General features: G+C 43.1%; 1 protein-coding gene across 2 annotated transcripts in view; it reads left to right on the top strand.

The window, feature by feature from the left end:
- The window catches only part of MAN1C1 (mannosidase alpha class 1C member 1), a 180927-nt gene that overhangs the window by 2929 nt on the left and 155555 nt on the right, over nt 1-22443 (top strand). The gene's annotated exons all lie outside the window — the stretch shown is intronic.

The raw sequence follows: 22443 nt of genomic DNA, 5'->3' as shown, positions 1-22443 counted from the left end.
AGAAAGGACATCATTTCTTTGAAAGCCTTTCCTTTGAAAGCCTTGCCCAGAAGTCTCCTAATCTATTTTTTCCTCCAAATGCTTCTATTTGATAGTTTTCTTTGTGCTTCCTAAGTATAAATGGAAATTATGGGGATGGCAGACTAGAGTGTACAATTGTGGGTAAGTATGCACATTGGGATTTTAGTAATTAACGTGTATGACACAGGCTAAATATATCCTTACGGTATTTGGATAGGCACCTTAATTGTTTCCACATGCAATCTATGCTGTGGATATTTAGTGTATCCTTTTCCCTGTATTCCTAAAGACAGGTTCTTCTGAGCGTGCAATTTAGAGTTGTCGCCTGTAATTGTTGACATTTTGAAGTGGTTGGCAAAGTGTTTCTGAAGTACAAGCATATCTCAGTTTTATTGCTCCCTGCAAATATATATATCTTGAGTGCTTTTTTTTTTTGATGCACCCTGTTGACCCAAACATGGGAGAAAGAAATCTTTTGCCTTGTATCAGCTCAAACTAGAGCCATCCACAGGCAGCAGTCGCAACTGTGACATCATTCCCTCCCTGACACACCTGACAAAGTGAGAAAGAGCCTGTGACCTAAAGGTTAACACAGCTGCTTAACATGCAGACAGCCCAGGTTCGAATATATATATATATATTCTGAGGTTTTCGCGGGTATTTGGATGTAGGTCTTTGGTTGTTCGGGTTTTCTCCCACGTAAAATTGGAAGTGTCTTGGCGACGTTTCGACGAAGTCCCATTCGTCATCTTCAGGCTGGTGTTTTCAGCTTCGTGCTTGAGCAGCAATGTGTGGTCTTAGCTGTTTCTTCCTTTTAACTGCCTTTTAACTTCCTTTAACACTGGCAGTTAAAAGGAAGAAACAGCTAAGACCACACATTGCTGCTCGAAGCACGAAGCTGAAAACACCAGCCTGAAGATGACAAATGGGACTTTGTCGAAACGTCGCCAAGACACTTCCAATTTTACGCGGGAGAAAACCCGAACAACCAAAGACCTACCTACATATATATATATATATATATATATATATATATATATATATATATATGAGAGTCGCCAAGACATTTCCAATTTTACGCGGGAGAAAACCCGAACAACCAAAGACCTACACACACACACACACACACACACACACACACACACACATATATATTTATATATGAGACTCTGCACTGGCCAGAGATTATGACTTGCTGAAGGTTCAGATGATGATTAGTATTTTTTAGCAATAAAGTATTTTTTTGTAGTTATGTACTTTTTTGAAGCATAATGCTATTGACATACTTAATAGATAGCAGTATAGCATAAATATAACTTTTATATGCCCTAGGAAACCAAAACAGTTGTCAGACTTACTTTATTGCATTCTTCGCTTTATTTTGGTCGGGAAGTAAACCCACAATATCTCCAAGGTGTGCCTGCGATAGAAGCCTGTGGTCATTCTTCCATATTGTGCTTGCCTTTATTATAGTTTGGCCATCATTCCTCGACTTACAACCGTTCATTTAGTGAATGTTCGAAGTTACAGTGGCACCGAGAACGTGACTTATTTATTTATTTATTTATGAGACTTATATACCGCTTTAAGTGCAAGCACTCTCTAAGCGGTGTACACCAGTAAGCAATGTATATATATATATATTTACATTGCCCCCAACAATCTGGGTCCTCATTTTACCTACCCCGGAAGGATGGAAGGCTGAGTCAACCTTGAGCCGGTGAGATTTGAACCGCTGACCTGCTGAACACAGTCAGCTAAAGTGGCCTGCAGTACTGCACCCTAACTGCTGCGCCACCTCGGCTCTTATAAACCATTTTAAATGGCTCTTACATTTTTCATGACTGTTGCAGCAACCCCAGGGTCACGGGATCAAAATTCGGCCACTTGGCAACTGGCTCATATTTGTGATGGTGGCAGTGTCTCTGGGGGGTCCTGTGATCACCTCCTCACAAGCTAAGTCAACGGGGAAGCCAAATTCCCTTAACAACCACGTTATTACTTAACAACTGCAGTGATTCACTTAACAACTGTGATGAGAAAGGTCATAAAATTGGGCAAGACTCACTTAACAACTGTCTTGCTTAGTGTGGAAAGCTTGGGTTAAATTGTGGTAAGGACTGCTTATTTAAAGCTTCCTGCCTCCTTTTTATATCTGTCGCCATCTATTGATTTCTGGCTCTTTCATCACTTCTCATCTCCTTCAAGTCGGTCTTGGTGACTACGTGGACAAAAGTCTCAGCAGTTCTCTTGGCAACGTTTTTCAGCCATTGCCTTGATAGGAAGATTGAGTGAGCAGGACTAAGCCCACTGGTTTCAGACTGTGGTAGGACAACAGGGCAGCTGACAGTCTCCTGGTCTCTCATTTAGTGCTTTTAACCCCTGCACCAATCAGTTAATCAATCTTTTTCATTGATTAACTCTAGTTATAAAACAATTCCCTTTTCTAGTTTTCTATTTTTACTCTACCTACCTACCTACCTACCTACTAGTAGTTATCTATCTTTTCTATTCTTTAATCTTTGGATTTTCATGCTCGAATAATAATTTTCCCAAGATTTGAAGGTAATATAGTAGAATAGGAATATGCAGTCTGATGCCTTCCAGATATTTGGGATCAAAAGCACCATTAAGATCCAGAGCAGGCATGATTTGTGGCAGTTGTAGTTCCAAACTTTATGCATCTTATAACAGCCTAAGATTCTTACTTGTTTTCTTCCTTTGCATCTCCTTTTCTGGTGAAACAAGTGACTGGTTTTTTTTTAAAAAACGATACTGAAAATTCAGAATGTATTTGACCAGAAACTAAACTGGAACAGGACATAACATTTGCATTTTGCAGGTTCGCTCACTTGCCCTGAACTAAAGACACAGCTGTAGTATCCCTGTAATTGCCTTTCCTTCTTTTGATTTATACTTATATGCTACAAGATTTCTTTCTGGTAACTGTTACCTAGGTTTCATTCTTTCCCTTTACTTTCTGGCTTTTCAAATCTGTATCTACACTTTATTTTTATCCCAGCTTCTGCCATGGGTATGTTTCTATTCCCCTCTTTTCGCGAGCTGTCCCGTTCACAAAGCACAGCCCTTCAACATTTCTGTTGTTTCTGTAGAACAGACTTAAAACAATTCCAACAAGCTTTTAAGTCAGTGGTTCTCAACCTTTTTAATGCCGCGACCCCCGACCGGTCGTAAGTAGAGGACTACTCAACCGGTCGTAAGTCGAGGACTACTCAACTGGTGCAGCAGCGTTTGCAGAATGGGACTTTTGGCGGGCTCAGCAGGGCAGAGACAGCCTGGACAATTCCTATTGGCTTTTGAAAGCCAATAGAATTAGACTCTATTCAAGCGAGTCTATTCTATTGGCTTTCAACAGCCAATAGAATAAAAGGGAGTAGCACAGCTAAGGAAAAGGGGGAAAAAATGGCGGACTGCGTTGTTTGGCGACCCCCGTGAAATGGTTGTGCGACTCCAAATGGGGTCCCGACCCACAGGTTGAGAACCACTGTTTTAAGTGGACGAAATAAGGCAGAACAGCTGCCAAAAAGTAACCTCAGCTGGGACGGTAAGAGAAAAATATCCAGAGGTTGAAATTTCACTGGAGAAGCAATGGAGATATGAGTGAGACCCAGGGAACTGAAGTAGCATACAATGATTGAAATTGATAGGGCAAAAATCCTGAATGGTCATTAAAATTCAGATTGGATTGCATCCAGCTTGACATATGGGACTCCTGAATTCTCTGCCCCCCTTTTTTTCCAAACTGATCTCTTTTCTCCAATTAAATTTCTACTGTTGGCAATATGCTGTTAGTATGACCTTCATGAAAAAGGGGAAAACCAAGTTATAAGTTATGACTCCCTAGTTCAGGGGTAGGCAACCGTGGCTTTTTTATGACTTGTGGACTTCAACTCCCAGAATTCCTGAGCCAGCCATGCTGAGGGGAAAGGGAGAGGTTTCCAAGCTGAGCCATGCTGGCTCAGGAATTCTAGGAGTTGAAGTCTACAAGTCATAAAAGAGCCAAGGTTGCCTACCCCTGCCCTAGTTGGAGGTGGGTGGATTATTAATCTGGAGCTGTTTCTAGCATTCAGAGAGCAGAGGGATCTGCCCAGAAAAGTGCTCCAGGTGACTCGGGCAGGTGAATTCATCCCTAATTTACAAGCTAGTGTTTCTCAATCTTAGCAACTTTCTAATGTGTGGTCCATACATCTGAAAGTTGCCAAGGTCAAGAAACACTGTTACAGAATACTTTTTTCAGTATAGTGCATGGGCTCTGAAGTCCAGAATTTTCAGCCAATTGTCTGGCACTTCTGGGACATGATCAAATAGGGGAAAACTTCTGGGGGGAAAGCAACTTAGAGTTACTAGTACCCCTAAAGCAGGAGTCCCCAACCTGTGGGCCACAGTCCACTAGTGGGCCCTGAGAGGCTTACAGCTGGGCTGTGGAAATGGCCGGCAAGCATGCACGCACGAATGCATCCTCACTTGCACAAGCAGTGGGCGAGCGCACACTCCATTCAAGTGAGCGGCAGATGCGAGTGCACATTGCTTCTGCAAATGGAGCTGTGCGCACGCCATTCATGTGGAACCATCCCCTCCCCCACACACACACCTGTCCGCAAAGCCAGAAACATTGGGGAACTCTGCCCTAAAAGACAGAAACACTCTTTTTTGCTGGTGCCATGACAACCAGGGAGAATCTGTACCTGAACAAAAACTTGTTCCTCAGGTTTTCTCAAAAATAAATTTCATTTTGGCATCAATGTTATTATTATAAGGGTAATCTACAATTCAATACACAGACTGGTGGAAACATAAACGTCCTAACCAGGTAGCGTCTGAGGATTAGGCAAATCTAAGCAGTGTTGGTTGTTGTTACGGTAAAATTAGGGGGTTCAGGTCTGGTAAATTTAAACTTTCTAAATATCAAAGGAGTCCTATTGCTGTGAAGGCTTCAGTCGTGATTGGTGCAACAGCAGATTTCTTTTTCCATAAGTGTTCAGCTTTGATCTGCAAGTTCCATTGCCATCATCAGCCATTCAGTCATGTCCAGCCCTTGGCCACTGCTTTTCAACATCTTCATCAATGATTTGGACAAAGGGATAGATGGGGAAATCATCAAATTTGCAGACATCACCAAGCTGGCAGGAATAGCCAACACTCCAGAAGACAGGCTTAGGATGCAGGAGGATCTGGACAGACTGGAACACTGGGCGCTATCTAACAAAATGAAATTCAATGGAGAAAAAAGTAAGGTTCTACATTTAGGCAAGAAAAACCAAATGTACAGGTATAGTATAGGGGGTACCTTGCTCAGTAGTAGTAACTGTGAGAGGGATCTCGGAGTCCTAGTGGACAATCACTTAAATACAAGCCAGCAATGTGCTGCAGCTGCCAAAAAGGCCAAATGATATAGGGTTTCCTGCCTGAGCAGGGGGTTGGACTAGATGACCTCAACAGTCCCTTCCAACATTACTACTACTACTACTACTACTACTACTACTACTACTACTACTACTACTACTACTACTCTATGGATCAGCACTCTGTTTCATGTTGCTTCCTTCCAATCCACCAGGCAGGGTCACCTCAATGTCACCTTTTATAGTGTCTGGCCATCGAGGGGGGAGGGCGGACGCCCCCTTCTCCTTTTTTCCACTGAGTTTCATATTTTTCTCCATTTGCTTTTCCTCATCCTGGCATCCCCCCCCCCCCAGAAGGTCAACATCAATGAACCAGTTTTTCGTCTTTTCAGTGACTTGTATCTTAGCCATGTTGTGACCAAAGTGCTTTTCTTTCTGAATTTTAAAATCCTGCAAAGATCTTAACCCGCTCCTTTTCCAAAACTTTCTCAGCTGGTCCCAAGGGTTCTTGCTACGTTCAAATCCAGACCTCTGGCAGTTATTATTTTCCTGTAGCAGGAGTAGACAGTTTCACGTAGCTGAAAACAATAAATTCAAACTTCAAGAATCTCTTCCCATTGGCTTTGCTGTAGTGCGAGATGTAGTCACCAAACATACAGAGGGGGGCATTGCATTAGCCTGTTCCTGGCTGCCACAGTTCCTGATGATTAATGATGTCAGCAGAGATTTGTATGGGAAGAACTGAGTCTGACCCTAACAGGGCCTCCTTTTATATAGCATGTTGTCATCAAGCATTTAAAGAGACAGGATGAGAACGCTGGTGGAACAAAAGACCAGATTTAACTATGCGTTTGTGCGTATGTGTGAACAAATAGACTTGGCGCCATCTCTTTTGTTCTCTGTGGCTTTCATGCACAGTACAGGAGAAACATTGTCCATACAGCACCACTAGCTTCCTGAAAAAAGCTGGTGGACTGGCAGCTATGAGAACGTCCCAAAGTAATTGAAAGTCCACCTAACCAAAAAGACGTGGATTCAGTTAGGATCCCTTGGACACCATGGCTAGCCAACTCAGAACACGTCTCCATTTGGGAATCCATAATGCCCCAAAATGTCATATGGCAAACATGGATTATTATTATTTTTTTGACTAAGTCCTTCATCAATGGCAACACGGTGACCATATAGCAAAATCCAAAGGTAGCAGAATAAAATCAAGGTGAGACATCACGATGGCATCTTCATTCTTACAGGTAGATCCAGAGTACTGGTTTTCTCATGATTTTGATCAGGTCTTGCAAAAAAAAAAAAAGTATTGATGATAAATCTAAAGCCCCAACAGCTCTACAAAACACACCCAACATGCTCAAGCCTTGTGTCTGCTGTCCCAGGCTTTGGTGGAGTTAGCACTACCTGTTTGTGAGTCTGATGGTCTAGGCAGGGAAGGTATGTGGCAGACACCATCAAGTTGGTGTCCAATCTTGGCAACTTTAAGAAACAGACATTTTAGGCTCAATTATAGTTGTAAATCAAAGATTACCTGTATCTATTGGAGTGTTCGTTGTGTCTGGATGCAACAGAATCTATTGCCTGGGCTCCTCATCAGTGTCCTGATGCTTTCCTGACTGGGAAATTGTAGGAATTGATGTCCACATACCGTAAAGCTTCCAAGGTTGAGAAGCACTGCTGTATGTAGTGTCCAAATCACAGCCAGGCTTCATGGAGTTAGTCTTCTCTGCAGATACCAGAAATTTCAATTGAATGAATGATGGTCACACTGAGTGGCCTCCATGATCAAGTGTTAGGATCTACAGTTGACTTCTGCACTCAGACAGAAGTGGGATTTTCTTCTGGAGGCTTTCTTCATGGTGGTGGTGGGGTTATACAGAAAGATAACTTTGCTTCTTTTTGTAGATGTCTGTATCCTGCAGAATATGGCTTAAACATTTCTTTGAAGGTGCTGGAGAGAATCCAAACCTTTAATATAGATAGGAAAAAGAAAAATGAGTCTCGTTTATTCCTTGCAGTGACAGTCTTAAGGGACTGGAACAGAATAAGACTCGGGTGCGTTAGAGAGAGATGACTCACTAAATAGATAAATGGGTGAAGACTGAGATCTCCCAATTACTCTGCTTGAGTTCAGTGGTTTATTTGTGCCCAGAGGGTGAATTCTGTGCTTTTTTGATGCAGGCATTTTGGAAATAATTCTTGCAGGAGCAGTAAGGCTGGTATGGAAGAAGCCGCTGGCCTCGTCTTAATTGGCCGGGCGACATGGATAAAACAACTTTCTCAGTAGACTTTTGTGACACATTTTGCTATGTTCTGAACCACATGCGATGGAGGGGTTAATCATCTCAGGCTTTTTTTTTCAGATGTTCTTTATCTTTCCAGCTTTAGTCAGACTGAGCTTGCCCCAGAACTATAGTAAAAATGGATTAGAACACCTGACATTCCAGTTTCGGGCGGTAAAGTATTCAGTATGGGTAAAACGAATGATTTGTTGGATTGACAAAAGGCCTCTGAAGTTTTTGGATGGGGCAAACTTTTTCCTTGTAGGTTACAAAGGAATGACCTTCACATGTGGATGTTAATATAGCTCTACCAGGGAGAAGCTCACTGCTTTTGATATTTCTCATCCTTTGGTTGCAAAGTTGGGGCTCAGAAGTCGAGATGTGGTGATATGCAAGCATTTGCTAGCACAGTGATGGCGAACCTTTTAGAGACCGAGTGCCCAAACCGCAACCCAAAACCCACTTATTTATCGCAAAGTGCCCGGGCCACATCAGCATTGTGGTGCCTTTTGGGGGGGAGTGGGTGTGGCCCACTGGGTGGCCATGGCTGCGGTGGTCACGGCAGACTGAGTGGGCATGGCCGGGGTGGGCATGACCACCTTGATGTTGCTCGTGGGGAGGATGCCTGTGGGGGCTGGGTAGGATTGGGGGAAATCCAGAGGGTCTCTGGTGGGTGGAGCAGTGGGCAGGAGCCAGGGATAGGGTGGGGGTGCCATTACTGCGGGGCAAGGTGAGGCGGGGGGGGCTGCTGCCTGACACCATCAGCCCCCCCACACACAGGCCAGCGAGCGCATGGGGCGTGGTCTACCACCTCTGCTCGAGCTTGCTAGTCAGCTGCTTCGCCTCCTTTGTGCTGGGTGGGGCTGCCACTCCAGACGCCAGCAATGGCCTAATGGACCTGCGCGAGCTGGCGGCAGTGGTGGCAAGTGTGCCCACAGAGAGGGCTCTGAGTGCTGCCTCTGGCACGCGTGCCATAGGTTCGCCATCACTGTCCTAGTATCTTTGTTGTTGTTGTTGTTAGTTGCGAAGTCGTGTCCAACCCATCGCGACCCCATGGACAACGTTCCTCCAGGCCTTTCTGTCCTCTACCATCTTCTGGAGTCCCTTTAAGATCACGCCTCCTGCTTCAGTGACTCCATCCAGCCACCTCATTCTCTATCGTCCCCTTCTTCTCTTGCCCTCCATCTTTCCCAGCCTTAAGCTCTTCTCCAGTGAGCCCTTCTTTCTCATTAGGTGGCCAAAGTATTTGAGTTTCATTAATGCAGGGCAATTCCCAGTGGTTGACAAGGCAGGAATCTTATCCACTCATTTTCAACTTAATGTTTTCAAAGGAACAGTTATATTTGATGACTTGTATTTATCTTTTCCTATTGTTCCAGCTGCCGAACTAGAAGGGCTGCTGTGCAAACAAACAGGAAAAGAGTCTACTTAGAGTTTTCAACAATCGGAAGGAAGCGAAACATCAGGACAAAGATAAAGTATATTTTTTTTAAAAAAAGTTACGAAATGCTTCTCTGCATAGGAAAGTAGGGAGGGTCTGAGTCAGCCCTGTCCTTGGATTTATACCTGTGGTGCAATGTTAGGCAGTTGGTTGGAACATTAACAGGGGTTAGGATGATGACTAGGCAAACTGGCACAGGTAGTCCTTGACTTACGACTGCAATAGAGCCCAAAATCTCTTGCCACCATTGTTAAGTAAATCACCACAGTTGTAACACGGTTGTTAAGTGAATCTGCTTTCCCCATTGACTTTGCTTGTCAGAAGGTCTCAAAAGGCCTTGTCACGTGATCCTGGAATGCTGCAACTGTCCTAAATATGAATCAATTTGGATCACAGGCCCTGGGGATCCTGCGCTGCTCATAGGTGCGAGAAAAACAGTCATAAGTCATTCCCCCCTCCTGCCTTGTAACTTCAAACAGTTACTAAACCAGGGGTAGGCAACCTTAGCTCTTTTATGACTCGTGGACTTCAACTCCCAGAATTCCTGAGCCAGCCATGCTGAAGAGATAGGGAGAGGTTTCCATGCTGAGCCATGCTGGCTCAGGAATTCTGGGAGTTGAAGTCCACGAGTCATAAAAGAGCCAAGGTTGCCTACCCCTGGAGTAAACAAATGGCTGTACATTGAGGACTATCTGTATACCCGTGACTTGCGAGGTGAGAAAAGTATGAGCTGATTTGTGAAAGAGTTTTCATAGAGTGAACTGAGTCCATTTCCAGATAATTTCTTCAATTGAGAAGGCGAACATAAGCAGGGCAGTGCTGAATCAAATGGAAGCTATCTTAAGAAGGTGCAAAATGTACCCAGAGCATCTAGATTTGGGATGATTGCGTCAGACTAGTTAAAAATGTGGGTGTTTTAAGTGTTTTTTGCTATGCGGGGGTCCAAATGCAACTGCTTTGTTCTGGGCTGAATGGCTGGGGGGGTGGGAATGAAGGAAGGAACCAAGGCGTGTCAGGGGTGGGTGGGGAGGAAGGAAGTGGGGGGGGCACGGGCTGGTGGGATGTGCTGCACGAGAAGCTGCGTACAGGATGGAGGGGCCAAAGTGCACCAACTGTGCCTGATCACACTCCCTAGATTTTGTTTTCTCCCAAACCCAGAATAAAACAGGTCAGGTGACTGGCCAAAAATGGCTTGGCAGAATTGTCAGGACATAATGGTTTGTTCTGGTCATAAAACAAAGCGTTTCCCCTCTTCCAGGCATGCTGATATAGGGTTCCTGTGTTTTAAGGCAGGATGTGCATATTATCAGCTTTCCCAAACTGGTGCCCTAAAGATCTATATAATTTCCACCCTGCTGAACCAACAAGGATTGTCTTAAAAAAAAAAAAAAAAAAAGCTTTTCCCCATTGGTCTCTTGAGAACAGGTGTGTGTGTGGGGGGGGGGGTTACGCTTTTTAGGTGGTGGATTTTTAATGTTAACAAGCTGCCCGAGTGTGTGAGTTGGACGGTCATATCAATTTGTTGAATAAATAAATAAAATAAATAATCCTCAAAGCATCTGCCAGCGCTGTAGAGATAATAACCTGAAGTCCTCAGCTACACTTCTTCGTTCTCCTTGTTCTGAGTGTGATGAACTTCTGGCTTAGAACAGTGGTCCCCAACCTTTCCTTCTTGACCGGCTGGCGGGTGTGTGTGTAAACAGAAGGTGCACGCAGCTGCCACTCACACAAATGGAGTTGCAAGTGCCTGCTGCAAATGTGAGCACCTGTGTGAGTGTCCGCTGCAAGCACAAATGGAACTTTGTACATCAGCGCCTGCACAACTGGAGTTGCGCACGGATGCTCACTCAGTTCTGAACAGGCTGTGGCCCGGTAGTGGGCTGGGGGTTGGGGACCCCTGGCTTAGAATATACTGGTATCTCATACTCTTCCATTGAAAGCCAGGCAGAAAATTGGGAAATGTAGGCAGGCTGCCTTTAAGGCAGTGCTTCTCAAATAGTGGGGCGGGCCCCCCAGGGGGGGCATGAGGCTCCGTAAAGGGGGGCTTGTTTGACCTCGGCAAATACTGTCATATTGGACGCACATGACACACGCAAAGGACCCGATTGGATAGACAGTCGTGCGGGGGGGGCGCAAAATGTTTTCTTCTTCCTAGGGGGGCATGACAGAAAATAATTGAGAAGCACTGCTTTAAGGACAGCTACCAATGGCCCTAGCCTTTTCCCCAATGCAAATACTTAGAATATAGCTAATTAAGGCAATCCTGGGTATCTCTTTTGAACACAATCCTCCAGTCTTTACAGGTTGTCCTGGACTTAAAGTCATTTGTTCAGTGACCTTTTGAAGTTCCAACAGCACTGAAAACAGTGAGTTACAACCAGTCCTCACACTTACAACCTTTGCATCATCTCTATGGTCACATGATCAAAATTCAGGCAACCAGCATATATTTGGGATGGTTACAGCTTTCCAGGGTCATATGATCCCCATTTGTGACCTTCCCAATTTTGGTTGCAAATTGAAAATTGCTGCTTAACCCCAACTATTCCTTTTTAGGAAATGATTGAGCATCAGTCTGTATGTAATAATCCCCAGCTGCATAGAATGATAGCTTTTAAACCCAGCAGAAACCTGCAGTCTAACACAACTGGTTGCTCATGTTGGTTAGTTTTGTTTTATGTTATAGTAGGGGTCTTCAAACTTGGCCCTTTTATGACTTGAGGTCCCCAAACTTTTCGGGATCAGTTAGGTGGAGAGAGTTTCTTCTGCGGACCGGGGGATGCGTGGTTTTGCATGCTGCCTGCATCCTGCAGATGGGGCTTTGCTTATTTGGGCAGACTAGTTGCTGGCATGCCATGGCCCGGTACCGGTGCATGGACCGGGGGTTGGGGACCCCTGCCTTAGAAGATCCCTCAAGTCCACAAGCGTTAATTTCATTTCCCCCGTAATATCAAGGCAGTTTCTTCCTTTTTTTAAGATTTATACATTATCTCAATATACCTAAGTAAAGATAATACAATACAATACAATACAATACAATACAATACAATACAATATAATATAATATAATATAATGTTAATGTTAATGTTAATATAATAATATAGTATAGTCAAGGCCATGGTTTTCCCAGTTGCAATGTATGGCTGTGAAAGTTGGACCATAAGAAAGGCTGAGCAACAAAGAATTGAGGCCTTTGAACTATAGTGCTGGAGAAGACTCCTGCGAGTCCCCTGGACTGCAAGGCAATCAAACCGGTCAGTCCTAGAGGAGATCAACCCCGACTGCTCTTTAGAAGGCCAGATCCTGAAGTGGAAACTCAAGTACTTTGGCCACCTAATGAGAAGGAAGGACTCACTGGAGAAGAGCCTAATGCTGGGAAAGATGGAGGGCAAGAGAAGAAGGGGACGACAGAGAAGGAGGTGGCTGGATGGAGTCCCTGAAGCAGCAGGTGTGATCTTAAATGGACTCCAGAAGATGGTAGAGGACAGGAAGGCCTGGAGGAACGTTGTCCATGGGGTTGCGATGGGTTGGACATGACTTCGCAACTAACAACAACAACAACAACAACAACAAGTAAAGATTTTAAAAACACAAACTTTGCAACAACATTCTCCATTTTTTTTTTTTTTTGTGAGAAACTGATTTCCCAAGTGGGTCTCTTCTTCATCTTCAGTTGAGTTGTTAATTAGTAACTTGCTATTCAAAGGCAATTGATATGTTTTCTGTGAGAATAATCTTTTTTTTTTTTTGCTGTACAAACAAGAACGTCCAGTAAGTTATAAATCATCCTTATGCTGCGTTTAGATCAGCAAGTTTCTGCAGGGATGGATCAGAGATGGTAGGGGCTTTTTTGGTGTATGTCAATCTTTCTAACTTAGTAGATTCTAGACAGGTTTTTAGGGGGGGAGGGGGGAAGGCTGGGTATATATAATTTTTCACTAGATGAAAGAAAAACGGAACAAGAAGTTATTGATTTTCTTTCATTTTGCCTTTTGGTTTCCCCAAGTGACCTCTTGTTCTGGAATGCTTATCCAAGCGTATTTTTTTTATTTAAAGGAGGGGTGGAGAATAATGGCCCTTCTAGGACTTGTGGACTTCAACTCCCATGCTGACTCAGGAATTCTGGAAGTTGAAGTCCACAAGTCATAAAAGGGCCATCGTTCCCCACCCGTGAAAAAGAATCCAAGTGTGGATTTAAAGTGAACACCTTCTATTAGGCCTGGCTTCGTGCAGCAAATAGTTTTATTTTTTTTATTTTGTTCAGCGGCAAGATTCAAAAACTAAACTTAAGAGCCACACTGATATCAATAACAGTGTAACATATGAGAAGGCATAGAGGGTAAGGAAGGGGATGTGGATGAAGATATTCAAGAGCCACTACTTAGGCTAAAAGGGAAGAAACATTTTTTAAAGCCCAGAGCAGGGGTCTTCAAACTTGGCCCTTTTATGATTTGTGGACTTCAACTCCCAGAATTCCTCAGCCAGGCATGCTGGCTGAGGAATTCTGGGAGTTGAAGTCCGCAAGTCATAAAAGGGCCAAGTTTGAAGACCCCTGGTCCAGAGCAACAAGATCCAGAACAACAAGTTAATAGTCAGAAGCAGCTCACAGAGGCCTCCCCCATTCATTGGAGTATGAGAAGGGGGGAAAGATACAAAGCTATTAGTCTTGCAAGTGTTTCTTGCTCATTCGTTCAATTTTTATAATCACCCATTTCAGTCAATGACTCTGAGCAGCTTAACAAATGTGATATGGTAGTGACAGTACCAGGCTTGAAACTAAGAGACTATGACAGTGGTGGCGAACCTTTGGCACGGGTGCCAGAGGCAGCACTCAGAGCCCTCTCTATGGGCACGCGCGCCGTCGCCCCAGTCCTAGGCCTTCAGCTGGGTTTTATAAAACCTTTTCGCTTTAGGCCTCCACTGCTATGTGCAAAAAAAAAAAAAAAAAAAGGTTCAATCAATCAGTCAATTTCAACTTCTCGTGGAAAAACAAAATCTTGCAAAGTTGGAATTAATTGATTGAACTTTTTAGTCCCACCCAGTCTGCTGTTACCATCACAGCCACGCCCATCCAATGGGCCACACCCACCCAATGGGCCACTCCCACCCGGCACCCTATGATGCATAAGTGGGTTTTGGGTTGCAGTTTGGGCACTCAGTCTCTAAAAGGTTCGCCATTACTGGACTATGATGTCTAGGTGTCCTTTAGGCACAAAACACTGGGTGGATGGGTGTTCCTCTCCCTCAGCCCAAATCTCTCACAGGGCTGCTAGGAAATTCTTTGCAGTTTAAAATTATATTACCCTGGCTCTAAATCAATTTTAATTTTGATCAATTTTGATTTAATGAATTATACCTTAGTTTTGAGCGTATAGAAGCTCTTGCCTCCCCCCTCTTGGTAAGGACTCTCCACTAATTTCCTTGAGAAGAGGGACATAGGACCTTGCCCATTCTACCACAGAGCCCCCCTCCCTCCTTTTCTGCTCTGCATCAAAGGTATTGCTTTCCAACCTCAAACGGTGCTCTCTGCCTGCTCTTTTTCGACTGCCTCCTTTCCACGGGGCTGCTGCATGCTGTGGCAGGAATGTTCCCTTTGCACGTCAAGAGGATGTGAGGTCACCATTAATAAAACACGACTCTAGCCCAGGAAAACAGGAAAATGTGACGAGGAGACTCAAGATAGCCATGCCCCCACTCTCTTTGGTATAAAAGAGAAAGGGGAACACCCATCAGGCTTTCAAGATTTTGTTATTATTGCCTTTATCAATATAGTAAAGCTCTAATATTTCCTTTGGGGTCTCATTTCTAACTTGGCCTATCTCGAAGGGCTGTTAGGAAGGTGTCTTCCAACCATGGACTGGAGAAAGGCTAGCCTAGCAGCCAGTTTTTCCTTTTAGCCCAAGAAATCAGGAATAAACCTAAAATTGTTCCGGTTTGCCAGTGAATACTGGTTTTCCTCATCTCATGACCACAGCCGAGCCCATAATTTTCATTGCTAAGCAAGATAGTTGTTAAGGGGGTTTTGCACCATTTTGCGACCTTCCTTGCCACAGTTGTTAAGGGAATCACTGCAGTTGTTAAGTTAGTAACATGGTTGTTAAGTGAATCTGACTTCCCCATTGACTTTGCTCACCAGAAGGACGCAAAAGGGGATCACATGACCATGGGAAACTGCAACTGTCATAAATACATGCCAATTGCCAAGCATCTGAATTTTGATCATGTGACCGTGGAGATGCAGTATGGCTGAAAAACGGTCCTAAGTCACTTTTTCCAGGGCCATAACTTCAAACGGTCACTGAACAAATGGTTGTAAGACTAGCTCAGGAGTAGGCAACCTTGGCTCTTTTATGACTCGTGGACTTCAACTCCCAGAATTCCTGAGCCAGTATGGGGGAACTATGGCCCCTTCATGACTTGTGGACTTCAACTCCCAGAATTCCTGAGCCAGCCATGCTGAGGGGAAAGGGAGAGGTTTCTAAGCTGAGCCATGCTGGCTCAGGAATTCTGGGAGTTGAAGTCCACGAGTCATAAAAGAGCCAAGGTTGCCTACCCTTGGACTAGCTGTACTTTGAACAGGATGAAGATGAAACTGTAGACACCAATGGAAAGGAAAGGAACCGCTGCTTGCTTTTCTGGGGAGGGGTGAGGACGCAAGGGATTCCAACAATTGTTGCTCAGGATAACTGTAGTTTGGTGGCCAGAACTGAAGAACAGGTTGACATCCAATCAGTAATTTCTGAAAGGATCTTTGTTTCTGGCTGGCTTCAGCATGAGAGACCAGAAGCTTAGGGCTTCTGTATGAAAAGTCCTTTTGAAGATAGCTCAAGGTAGAGAAGACCACATCTCCTACCTTGGTTTTTCACTCTGGACGTCTGTTGGACGTGGGATTTTAGAACAGGGGTCTTCAAACATGGCCCTTTTATGACTTGTGGACTTCAACTCCCAGAATTCTGGGAGTTGAAGTCCACAAGTCATAAAAGGGCCAAGTTTGAAGGCCCCTGTTTTAGAAGAAGTAGAGTCACCATTCCTGGAATCTGACCTCTCTTAGTTACATGTTTCAGATATATGTTTCCTTTGACAGCTCTTGGATACAGACATTGGTAACGTTGTAAACCACTTACAAGTGTTTCAGTTTCTGTGGAGTTTTGTGTTTTTGCCAAACCCAAAACAAACACAGGATAATTTGTTTCCTAAATGTGTCTCTGGAAGGTGGCTGTCATAGGATTGATCAGTAGTGCATTGTTTCAGCGGAAAATCTAATTTTTCGCAAATACCAAACGCTAGTGATTAATGTTCAGAAACTGCCATCTGTATATGTGACTATAAAAATTACAGAGTGGGGTTCTGTGTTTATGTTGGCAATGAATTTTTCACAGCAAATTCACTTGAATCTCAAGTCAACGTGTTGATTTCTCCCCTACTAGAGGCTGACACTTCAGAAAGACACAGCCAGAAATCTGGAAAAAATCAAACTGCAGGTTTATGACCTTAATTAACTCCCTTTTTACGACCCTGTAATCCCTTAATTTGGCATAGAGTCGGGCATCTGGATAGAACTGAGCATTTACTGGCCAAATGCCTTTCCGACACCACACGGAATTTGCAGCAGAAATTTTTTCTTTGCACCCTAAGGGAGAAACATCTGACACTACTGTTGGAGGGGGGGCACCACTAGGTCACCCTCCCTCCCAATTTATGACCTTAATTGAGCCCAGAATTATTGTAGCATGTCATGCCAGTTTTAAGCGGTTCATCATGTGACTGCACCTTTTTTTTTTGTATAAATTTTATTAGTTTTTATAGGAATGAGGTGGGATCGGGGTTGGGATTTGGGTTAGGATTAGGGTTGGGGTTGGGGTTTTCCCAAATAACCATAGATAATGGTTAATTATCATAAACAATATGTTTATTAATCACTCAATAGTCTTCTTCTTACTAATACATATTCAAAGCTACATATCACATTCCTTTCTAACATGTTTCCAGCCATTGATAGAAATTATCCCATGTTCTAAAATACACTGAGTCTTCTTTCTCTTTTATCTTTAAAGTCAATCTGTCCATTTTTGCACAGTGTAAAATTTTCTTAATTAATACTTCTTCAGTTGGTAAATTTTCATTTTCCCTTGTGACTGCACCTTTTTTGTGGTGGTCATTAAGCGAACCCATTGTCCACAATAGATATAGATATAGATAAACAGACAGACAATCAGAATCTATAGGTTGTTGGCAGGCACCGAGTGGAGATGTGATGCCCGTTTTTATGGCAGCCTTGTGTCTCTTGTAGCGCATAGTCCTGATCTAAATGACATGTTGCGTTTAAAAATAAGGACCTGATTGCTTACTTTTGCCGGCAAAACTAATTATTATTAAATGTTGGAAATTCTTGAATGTTTAACAAGTTATTTGTGGATTAAGTACCTTTATTAGGAAAGTTGCTTTATTAGATTTAGAATCAGAATCAATCTTTATTACGGTCACAGACCAGCACAAAAATTAAATATTAAAATAAATACATTCTCTAGAAATTATTGGAAAATAACTAAGCAAAGTAGTAAACAAGTTTTACTTTAGAGTTCTTTAGGACTCTTTTCCTTATTGTCATTGCAGCAGCACAAAATTTTGCTACTGCATGAGTGGTGACTGGATTTGAATCCTGAAGGAGATGGCTAATGTAGAAATTATCTGATCTCCCTAGAAATCTCTCTAATAGAGGGAGAAAATACGTTGATCTGATGTCCCTGGAGAACAGTGGTTCTCAACCTGTGGGTCGGGACCCCATTTGGGGTCGAACGACCATTTCACGGGGGTCGCCAAACAATAGAGTCTAATTCTATTGGCTTTCAAAAGCCAATAGGAATTGTCCAGGCTGTCTCTGCCCTGCTGAGCCCGCCAAAAGTCCCATTCTGCAAACAGTGCTGCACCAGTTGAGTAGTCCTCGACTTACGACTGGTTGAGTAGTCCTCGACTTACGACTGGTTGGGGGGTCGCGGCATTAAAAAGGTTGAGAGCCACTGCTGTAGAACTTGTAGCACAGTAGTGAAGTTGAGATATCTTCAACTTCCCCACAGCTACATGTACACATTCGCTCAGTTATTGGGGCTTTATCATACTCTGATTTCTCTTCAGATCATATAAATCTTTCACCTTACAAACCTAAAATAATAAACTTCCTGAGGGAAAAACCATACTTTTATCAAGTTTGGGTGGATTATATTAGTTTAATCCCAAAAAGGATAATTTGCCAGCTCTTAATGATATATGGAAAACAAGAAACAACTTTTGGACCCTTTGATAATGTTCTCTTTATTATTATTATCATTATTATTATTTTAAATAATATTTTGTGTCTTTGTCTCTCTAGCCCTGTTTAATATCCTTTGTTTTGTTAGTTTCTTTGTATAAATCACTGCCTAATTGAAAAAAAAAATCCAAGTGACTACTTCATTTTATAAGACGTTTTCACGGTGCAGTATAATTTCTGATCTTAAAATGCTTTTGCTTAAAGAAAACTGTATGTGTGCTTTTGCAACAAAGCTGGTTGTGTATCAAGTGTGGCAGAAGGCTTTGTTTTAGCACAAGTACGTGCAGAGAAAGCTGCTATGTGTACCACCTTCCGTGCCACCACTTGCTTCTCAAATCCCATGCCTTCAAAGCTCAACATTCCTCCTTTTGCAGTTACCTTACCCTTCCATTGCTTGGAAAACCTCTCATACAGGTTTTGCATAAAGCAGAAGATTGTTTTACAGGCAACCACCAAGGAATAGAATTCAAGCTGTGGATAGGAAAGATCTCTGAGGTTGTCAGTCCTCTTGGGTAAAGTACACAGGGAACACAACTAGAGGGCTAAATCTACTTTACTGGAAGGCCGCATTAACAGAATCTTGCAAGCCTTGCAACTTACACGCCCTCTACTTTCAACTGCTTGCTCCATTAGGGCAGGGGTGTCAAACTCAATTTCATTGAGGGCTGCATCAGCATTGTGGTTGCCCTGGGGGGGGGCAGGGGGGTGTAGCCTACTGAGTGGGCGTGGATGGAATGGGTGTGGCCTACTGGGTGGGCATGGCCAGCTCTACATCATTTGTGTCAAGGATGCCTGTGGGGGCCTGGACAGGAGTGGGACAGATCTGAGGGTCTCTGGCAGAAAGGGGTGGGACCAGGGCAGAGCCCATCAAGCCAGATATATGAAGTAGGCGACGGCCTTTGCTGGCCACTTCCAGGCAATGGTGCATTTCTTCATTCCTCACAAAGGGTGAAACCTCCCCAGCATGCACCCAGGGGTGGGGCCGACGCGGCAGGGGCTGGTTCCTCGCTGTTTCCAGATGGCCTTGTGGAGCTAAGACCGAATGCGTTTCAGCCTAGATGGCCACCACAAAATTGTACATTGGCTCCCGGCTGGCCTGGGCCAGGGCCAAGTTAGCGGGGGCCGTTCCCTCACTGTTTCCAGGATGGCTTCGTGGGCCACATGAAACCACTTCGCGGGCCGCATCCAGGCCTTGTGTTTGACATGTGTGCATCAGGGCGTTTCCTTCCTTAGCTTCTTTCTCCAACTGTTTAGTCATCGGGGGCTCCTGCCTCTCTTCTCTTGATTGTTTCCTTCTCCCTTTTTCTCAAGGTCACCCACGCATTCCATTACACCCGTAAACCTGAAACCTCTCTTACCTTGTCTGTGGTCAATTAAACTTTGTTTCTTTCAAACTCTTATCAGATATCCTTGTCTACAAGTGCATCTGGAGACTTCTATTCCAGACAGAATGTCCTGGGCATTTTTTTGGTTATGTTTTTGCAAACTAGATAACTCCTGGAAGCAGGGCTCGTATGTGACAACTGTTCTTGGCCTGGACCACCTTGAAGAATTGTCAGCATCCTCCTCTTAGTTCCTAATTGGCTTTGAGGGCTATGAAATATTAGATTGGAGGGTTATTGCCTCCTTTACTTGCATGTAGACTCTGTGTATGTTGGACTAGAAAACTCTGAACTGAGTACATGTGCTATGTTGCGCGCTGCAGGAGCTGGCAAGGCCGACTTGATCTCTACTAATCTCAACTTAGAAAATTTCCAGTAAAATTTGTGATTCTAATCTTGCTTGGCAAATTTATTGATTGGGCTAGATTTCTGGGCCCTTTTCACTACCAAGTTGGTATACGTGAATTAAGCATATTAAAATCCACAGATCTCACAATAAAATGAAATTATCATTAAAATGCTGTTTAAGATGGCACAAACACAAATCAAACATGCCACAACTTGACCTTGTTAAAGGCCAGTTGAAAAATAATGTCTATTTTGCAAGCCTTCTGAAAAGCTAGCATGGAAGGCAGTCCTATGGGAAGCGAATTTAATATCAGCAACCCTATCACAGAGAAATAGAACCCAATAACCAGCTATTTATTATCATCAGCTATCATGGAGGTGGCCCTTCACAGATGATCTAAGCAGATGGCAGAAATCTTGCAAGAGAAGATATGCTCTTGAATATCCTAGTTTTTTTTTTGTTTGTTCCTTTTCTACATTAAGTTCCTGAGTCATAAAATTGTATTTCCACATAAAATTACCCAACCATTTATTGCTTATAACTTAAACTGCCCTATTAAAAATGCAAATGCCACCTTCATTTCACATAGTTAGGATTTATGATTGTATTTTATGATTTATGATCTGTGACTTATCACTTTGTTGTTCGTATGTACACTGAGACCTTAGGCACTGGAGACAAATTCCTTGTGTGTCCAATCACACATTTGGCCAATAATGAATATTCCAGGTCTAATAACATTCCTATAATTAGAGTCCAACTGGTAATGTCACGCTGGAATCTGCACCTTGACCTTAGCTGAATCTCAGGCATACTAAGCAAAAGGTCTGACAGCAAAATTCTGATAGTGTCACCCAGCCTTGTTTAATGCTACGTAGCAGTTTCAGTCTTGAGCAACCAATTTTAAATCTGTCTGATACTGTCTAGCCCAGGGATAGGCAACCTTGGCTCTTTTATGACTCGTGGACTTCAACTCCCAGAATTCCTGAGCCAGCATGGCTCAGCTTGGAAACTTCCCTTTCCCCTCAGCATGGCTGGCTCAGGAATTCTGGGAGTTGAAGTCCACGAGTCATAAAAGAGCCAAGGTTGCCTACCCTTGCCGAAATGCCTGAATTTTGATCACGTGACCATGAGGAAAAAATATTTAAATATTTAAACCAGGGGTAGGCAACCTTGGCTCTTTTATGACTCGTGGACTTCAACTCCCAGAATTCCTGAGCCAGCATAGCTCAGTTTGGAAACCTCTCTCTTTCCCCTCAGCACGGCTGCCTCAGGAATTCTGGGAGTTGAAGTCCAGGAGTCATAAAAGAGCCAAGGTTGCCTATCCCAGGTCTAGCCTGTCCTTGGAGAATAATTAGATTCTGAGGTAAATTAGTAATGGAGCTTCCTGGGTGAGAAGAGTGGCAATAATAACTCTTGTCCTTTTAGGATAGATTACTGTAATGTGCTGTACATGGGGCTGCCTTTGAAGACTGTTCAGGATTTATAAGGGAAATAAATTAAGTTACTAAAATAATAGTTTTGAATTATAAAATAGAAGATGGATTTAGAGGATAAAGCTTATTTTATGAATAGGCGATGATATTAGAATGAGAAATAGAATATGATTGTGAAATAAACCAAGAATTTATTTGAATAAATAATAAGTGTATTTTAGACATGATAATTATTTTGTAATGAACTAAAGGAACCGTGGGTTATCTGAAACTTAAATACTATGGACATTAAGCCAATTGGAATATTGTAATTGAAATTTAGATAAAAGTTAAAAACAGGATCTGGAGACATATAAGTTAAAAGTTGTTGATAAATGTTTTAAATGATTGAGTTATAACTAGCAATGTATTAATCTAAATTTGGTATAATAACTAAGGGAAACAGAAAGGAAATTTTTGGTGATGTAAATGGATATATGTATGGATAAGCATGTTATTGGACTATAAGCAACCACTATGTTGCTTCCTTAATACCCAAAGCTTTGTAAAAATGGAAAATTAATAAAACTTGTTTTTTTAAAAAAAGACTGTTCAGAGACTAGTTCAGCGGTGGCGAACCTAAGGCACGGGTGCCAGAAGCGGCACTCAGAGCCCTCTCTGTGGGCACGCGTGCCGCCGCCCCAGTCCTAGGCCTTCAGCTGGGTTTTATAAAACCTTTTCGCTTTAGGCCTCTACCGCTGTGTGCAAAAAAAAAAAAAGGTTCAATCAATCAGTCAATTTCAACTTCTCACGGGAAAAAAAAATCTTGCAAAGTTGGAATTGATTGATTGAACTTTTTAGTCCCACCCAGTC

Source organism: Crotalus tigris, unplaced genomic scaffold (assembly GCF_016545835.1).
Source record: "Crotalus tigris isolate CLP2741 ecotype Arizona unplaced genomic scaffold, ASM1654583v1 scf7180000018884.865410, whole genome shotgun sequence".
Lineage (NCBI taxonomy): Eukaryota > Metazoa > Chordata > Lepidosauria > Squamata > Viperidae > Crotalus > Crotalus tigris.
This window is presented reverse-complemented; position numbering and strand designations above follow the sequence as displayed.